Source organism: Anolis carolinensis, chromosome 5 (assembly GCF_035594765.1).
Source record: "Anolis carolinensis isolate JA03-04 chromosome 5, rAnoCar3.1.pri, whole genome shotgun sequence".
Lineage (NCBI taxonomy): Eukaryota > Metazoa > Chordata > Lepidosauria > Squamata > Dactyloidae > Anolis > Anolis carolinensis.
This window is the reverse complement of record NC_085845.1, coordinates 133339699-133347143: the sequence shown is the minus strand read 5'-3', so window position 1 is coordinate 133347143 and position 7445 is coordinate 133339699. Positions and strand designations below refer to the sequence as shown.

The following is a 7445-nucleotide window of genomic DNA, read 5'->3' as shown; positions in this document are numbered from 1 at the left end:
ATCTACATTCTCTCCAGATTCGAACCGGCAACCTCCACGTCAGCAACCCAACCTTCAGATTAGAAGTCCTGCCGGCACAAGGGTTTAACCTTGTAATCCCTTGTAAGGTAAGCCCAGATAGATACTCACAACCTACTTCAAGTTCCAACACTGAATGTTAGGAACAAGTACAGAGAAATACGAATCCTGGATACACATTTATGGAAGAGACGTTGAGAAGAAAAGGTGTTGGAAAAAGATGGTTTTATTTTTTCAATTAGCCTTAAAATATTCATGAATTTGCATGTGATTTTTTAACACAGGCCATACTAATCTCTGTATAATCTCAACTTCTGTATATGTGCTGTTGAAGCATCCCATGTTTTGGGGCTAATTGGAAAAATAAAGCCATCTTTTTCAACACCCTGAGGCGTTATGTGTTCTCTCCATCCCGTCTAGTGGGTCTTACCAGTGTTTTTTTGCATATTTATGAACACCCGAACCCTTAGGTCCGGAGTAGTGACACAACATATGTAGCAAAACAGGAAGGTTAAAATTAATTGCTGTACTACAAAGATTTAACTTTGCAAAGGGCATTTCAAAGCCACCCAGTCTTGTGACTAGTATTAGGGTTAATGAGTGTAGCCTTAATAGGTCACTCCACTGAAGTCAAATGACTGATAATCAGCAACAATGTAATTAAATAAGGGTTACACCAGACATTTAATAAGCAGACATAAGAATTCCTAGGCCATTGAATAAGGTACTATTAGTAATTGCCACCTTCCTTATTATTTTAATGGGATGCTAATAGCTAGAACAACAAATGTCAAACCCCATCTCCTTTCTGGTAACAGATATGAATCTTATAACAGCAGTACAGCAAGACTTTTTCTTCCTGAAAAATATATGTGTGTGTGTTAGTTTTGAGTTAAGATACTTAAAGATCCCCAAAGGCACAGCATTCATTAACATGCTAAACACTTTCCCAAGTAGGACATCCACTCTGTCACACCCACGCATCAAGTTGTGGAAAAACGCTGGCCATTAAAAAATGCTCCAAGGTGCTACCGCTAGTTCTTGTGGGTCAGAGGATTCAATTTTTATGCACATAATTCAACATCCCCTTAAAGCTTTTGTTCCTTGTACAAGTTCAAAGAAGCGTTTTCATATGGTTCTGTGATTCAAAGGATTTTTTAAGCTCAGAATCAAAACCGATCCTTGAAGCAGTCATTCCCATTGAACATAACCGAGCTTCCTCTGACAGTTAGAGAAGAGCACAATTTTCCAGTTGGCATTGCACGTATATTAAGACAGAAGCACCAATGAGTCCAATAAATGTGTCACAGCTGTAATGATTACTTTCATACTAAAATGGAGAGAAGGGATGCAAGGATGTGCTGGAATGAAATACATCTGAGTACTTGCTGTGCACCATGAAGTCCACAATTTCATCTAGTCCTTGAGCCATTGACTCAATGGTATATACCTATATGATGACTTGCCAATCAGTGCCAGCCTCTGTTGTCCTGATAACCTAAATTGTGGCCTCAGAAAGATGTATTGTGTAAAACAAGAGGGAAAGCTAGTGAAAATATAAAGCACCAACTGGTTTTTGTCAAATAGATCAGGCCACGGGGGTGGTACGTGATGTTTTTGCTTATCTTATAGAACCTGGCTCTGAAGAAGCATTCACAGAGACAGCTAATCTTTGTGATTTCTGAGATCACCTCAGACCACAGGATCTATTTCATTCTGATATAGGAGATTTTGATTAGAAATGGCAGTACAGAAATCAGGGTTTTGATCCAGGCACATGTGCAATTACAGCCTGCTGGAATTTAATCTTCTCTTAGTATTCAAATGTAATTAACTACCAAAAGCATATGGGCAAGACACACTTTAGCTATGCTCAGAATCTTAGGAATGCCTTTGGCTTTCGTGTGTGTGATTCTTTTGCTTTCAAAAAAGTAAACGTGTGTATCTCCCCTGTCAAATCATATTGGAAAGTGTCCTCAGTTTCCAAATTGGTATATAAACTGGGGGAAGAGGGCTATTGCATAGAATACATAAGCCACAGTTTCTTTGAACATGCACAACTAGGTATGTGTATCTATGGATCTCCATGTGAAATATTTCAGTCTCTACTAGGCAAAATTTAGAGTACTGTATAATCTGTACTCACAACTGAATTGCTCATACTTTGAGATGTGCTACTGCCTACACATTAAACACATGTTGAGCTGAGATGCACCTAAGGCTGGGAATCATAGTACCCTAGACAGATGTTGCTGGACTGAAATTCCTAGCATCCCTCACCATTGGATACACTGAGTGGGATTACTAGGTTTTCTAGTAGACCTACTGGCATCTGTTTAGTGCTGAAACCTTAATCTTAGCTTTGAAGTATGTCCATTCATAGTCAAGCCCAGCATCTGCCAACATGGTATTTTATGAACTTGGCTACTTCCCTTCTTCCTGGAAAGCTACCCTAGAACAAGCCTGCTTAGGATTTTTTTTCTTTGCCCAGCCAGAGATTAACACTGCTTCAGCGGAAAATCAATTTTCTGCTAGCCTTGCGTTGGCTCAAAGATAAGAGACCTACTTTGGCCAATCGATGGCTGACTTTCTAGAAGGGTGGTGAACTGCAGAAATTTAGAAAATTTTATCCAACTTTCCAGACATCTTTTGCTATTTCCATTTCTCCAACCAGCTTTTTGCCTTGTTTTTGTTTTCTGGATCCTATCATCTTTTAAGTCTTGCCATTTTCTTCTTTTAACTCTTACCCCTTTTTTCCTTTGTTGCTCTTTTTTAGTTTTTCTTCTCGATGTTATAGACTTTTGTTTCAAAGTGAATCTGAAAGAGAACATATTTTAGCTTTTGGAACATAAGAATTCATGCTAGTCAGCTTATCAATATTATATCTAAAGATCATTCCACTGTTGTTTTTGTTTGGTTTTTTCCCCATTTTAAGATTTTTATTTTTGCAATGTTAATGAATAGGGGCTGGATCCATAATGAGAGTAGAATCACTGCTACAAATGGGATGAATGAGCTTATTAAAGCAAATCTCATTCATTTCATTGATGTACTTGGTAGGTCTTGATATAATGATTTTTTGCTATTTTTTATTCTCAGCAGGTGGGATGGTTTTCAGCAACAAGCAGACAGGTCAACGTGTGTCTGAATTTGGACCCATTCTGGGTCAAAGCCTCTTTTGAGGCTCCACTTGCCACCAAACTTGAAAGCCTACTATATGCATCTATCTGTCAGTGCTTAACATTCAGTCACACTTTTGCACAACAAAGAAATACAATCTGGAATAGAAAGGAGAAGGATTGCTTTTCAGTTGCTAGAGCCAAATGGATATTGGAGCAAATTTGGCCACTATTCTCGACTACAACCCACTGTAATTGTTTCTTAAATTAACTTATTTTATGATGTTTATATTTATTATTGATGTATTTTGATTGTTATTTATATGATTTTAATAAGTTGTAAGCTGCTTTGGGTCCTGTGAGGGAGAAGAGCAGGATATAAATAAAATTATTATTATTATTATTATTATTATTATTATTATTATTATTATTATTATTATTTCCCCAACTTAGTGTTGCATCTTCTCCATAATATAGGGCTGCACATTAATAACATTTATGCTTTACAAACTTCCCCTCCATATATGCCCAAATAGGTACACGAATCCAGGCACTCCCCACTATAATGACTGTCATTTGACTAGTGTGACCTAAAAAACCGATTCAGTAGAAAATCTTATTTATAGATAGACAAAATGGCAAGATAGATGAAATAAAAGAAAATGGTGATTTTTCAGAGAGTCAAGGCTTTGAAGACAGTGTTATAATGCAGACAAAAATGAAAACTGAAATTACTCAGTGCATGAATCACTTTATTTCATTTGAGAACAAATACAAAATACAAAATAAAACCTAAATGTACCAGGAAATTTTATTGCATTAAGAATATCTACACAAAAATACAATTGAAGTACAGTCAGCCCTCCACAAGAGCACAAGAACTCCTTGAAACTGAAAAAATGCAAATAAAGAAATTACTGGGTTGCTGGGAGTTTTGTGGACTGTATGGCCATGTTCCAGAAGCATTCTCTTCTGACGTTTCACCCACATCTATGGCAGGCATCCTCAGTGGTGTGTTGGATGTAGTGGATTTAAGTGATTATTATATCCCAAGAATTCAAAGTACAGACAGCTGTATTCATCCATGCTTTTCCTCTTTCTTTCTTTCCCTCTCAATCCCCCACACACAGAGGCAACAGCACATATGCTTAGTGTCCAGCTGGCAGCCACAGAATGTGAAATGCGACTAAATGATCTAAAGATAGTAGAAAAGTAAATCTCCAGTCCTATGTGTGCTTACCTGGAAATATGTCTTACTAAAATCCTGTACAGGACTGCACTTAGAATTCAGTTATAAATGTCAAATCCTATATTAAAATATAATTAGTGGAAGGTATTTGAGGAGCTTTAATTTAGCCCTTGGATATACTTATACATAAATGCTAATCTTCCATTTCCTTTAGTAAATATCTCAGCCACTCAAATGAAGATTAATTTTTTATATCTAAAAACAAAATGGCACCCTCTGCACACATTCCATTTTTGATCAAGGCATTAAATTTCTTGGAAGGCATGCATGACTTCAAAAAAAAAGTACCCAAAATGGGAACTATTCAGATTTAGTTCAAAATCTCTTTTCTCCAGCTGGAAATATGAGAGTAGAGCTGTAATAACATTGTCTGATGGGGAAAATGGAGGCATAGTATGGACTCAGTTATACACGGCCTATAAACCTTCAGATTATAGGTATGCCATATAGGACTACCAGTGAAGACTGTTTGAAACAGAAGTTAATGCAGGATGTTAGATAAATAATTGGAACTTGGTGCTGTGACTTCAATATACTCTCATCACCATTTATTGTATACTAGCTTGAGGACCTGGCGTTGCCCAGGTTATTTGAAAAAGTAAGGTTTTATTCACCTACCTTCGTGACCATATCTCCTATCACAAGCCTACCCGATCCCTTCGTTCATCAGGGGAAGCTCTCCTGTCCCCACTCCCGATATCCCAGACCCGCCTTGTGGGAACAAGGAAGAGGGCCTTTTCTGCTGTGGCCCCCCGATTGTGGAATTCTCTGCCCGCTGAGATTAGGCAAGCCCCCACACTAGCAGCCTTCAAGAAAGACTTGAAAACATGGCTCTTTCGCTGTGCTTTTGGAGAGTAACCATTTTATATTTCTTTTCCGTTGCTCCCTCTAATATCTATCCTCCAGAATACCCCACTCCCTTATGACCCTGTTCACTGTGGTTTTTATTTTTATGTCTTTCTCACCCCAAGTTTTAACTTAATGTTCATGTAGTCTGCCCTTGTTTTCATTGTCTCTTTGTTTTATTTTGTAATGGATATTATGTATTGTATTGCTTATTGTATTGTGATGTGCTGTTCTTTTATATGCTGTTTACATTGTATTGTTTTGGGCATGGCCCCATGTAAGCCGCCCCGAGTCCCCGTTGGGGAGATGGTGGTGGGGTATAAATAAATTATTATTATTATTATTATTATTATTATTATTATTATTATTATAAGGTTGCAGGTGAACTGCAACTCACATCATACCTAGTTAACCCCCTGAAACTCCATCAGTACTTAGTTTGTCATGTTGGGCACGTTTGCTCTAGATCAGTGGTTCTCAACCTGTGTTTTGGCCTACAACTCCCAGAAATCCTAGCCAGTTTACCAGCTGTTAGGATTTCTGGGAGTTGAAGGCCAAAACATCTGGGGACCCATAGGTTGAGAACCACTGCTCTAAATGCATCATTGGTGGGGTTCAGTGTTCTCTCTGGCTTCAGGGTAAATTACAACTCCCACCATGGTGAGTCAGTCCCCTCAAACCCCTATAGTAGATTCAGTTGGTCATAGGGTACTGTGTGCCAAGTTTGGTCCAGGTCCAGGCCCGTAGCCAGGATTTTGTTTCAGGAGGGGCTGGGATTTTGGTTCGGGGGGGGGGGGCTGAGTCTGAGCAGGAGAGGGTCTACCCTAGCAAACCTTTTGTATCATTATCCCAATACCCCCATGCATATGGGATATATTGAACATGGTAATCAGATCATGATATGAATGAACATAACAGTTTAAATAATAAATGTAAGGCCTTCTCGCGAACCACCCTGAGAATTTTGGGGGGGCTTAAGCCTCTCAAGCCCCCCCCCCCCCCGGCTACATGCCTGTGGTAACCAGGTCTATTGTCAATGGGGATCACAGTGTCTCTGGTTTTAGGTAAACTACTACTCCCAAATGTCAAGGTCAATTCCCCCCCCCCAAAAAAAAAATCCCTCCAGTATTCAAATTTGGGCATATCCGGTATGCGTGCCAAGTTTGGTCCAGACCCATTATTGGTTGGGTTGACAGTGCACCCTGGATGTAGGTGAACTACAACTCTTATAAATTAAGGTCATTTCCCCCCAAATCAGGTTATGGGGGTTCTGTGTGCCAAATTTGGTCCAGGTCCATTGTCAGCGGGGGGTCACAGTGCTGTATCTAGATTCAGGGTGAACTACAACTTCCATCATGCTGAGTCAGTCCCCCAACCCCCTTCAGTATGTTCAGTTGCTGATCAATTCCTCTGTTTGCTGTGTGCCATAGAAAAGAGTGGGAAAGGGTTATGGGAGAGGCTGTGGGTGGAGTCATGCAAATTCCACACCAATGGAGAGTGTAAGGAACACTGGGATGTCTGTGGTGGAGGAAAAATAGAAAATCTAGGATGAAATGGTCCCCGTATGAAAGCCTTCCCTTGGGTGGTGAGCAGTATGGTGTTTGTGGAGGACATTGGCAGGGCTCTTGTACATGTTCATGGCACTCGCTATAACCTGCAATGTTATTGGAGGGAGGGCCATCGATGTCTCCGGAGTGGTGGGAATTATAGCTGTTTGTGGAGGCAGGAGCTTGTCTGGGTACATGGGCACCCCAGCCACATGCACACAGACATAATTTTAGAAATTACAATTAAATCAACACATGCTATTTTTGAAAAGCTTTTTGAGGTTTTAGCAGATGAAATCCTAGAATATGTGATCACAATAAAATACTGTACTATGATTTGTACTCTACCCCCCCCCCCCCCACACACACACACACACCTCCCCAGCAGAAAATGGCTTTCATTAAAACATTAATCTGCAGGTTGAAGGCATAACATTTAACAGTACCCCACAGTCTATTTAAAAAGCATTAATTCAATTAAAGCAAATATGATGTTTTAAAGAAATTGTGTGTATTCAAGGAAATTAATTTAATTTGTCATTTGTCTTTTCAAAATATGTGATCTATACTCGCATTAAAAACACAAAAACAGATAATTGGGCCAGGTGGAATGATTTGTTAAAGCTGTGTTCTGTGTAAGTACTTTTTATAGTAAAAAGAATGAGC

General features: G+C 39.2%; 1 protein-coding gene across 1 annotated transcript in view; it reads right to left on the bottom strand.

The window, feature by feature from the left end:
* The window catches only part of grm8 (glutamate metabotropic receptor 8), a 713612-nt gene that overhangs the window by 693426 nt on the left and 12741 nt on the right, over positions 1-7445 (bottom strand). The window lies entirely within an intron of this gene.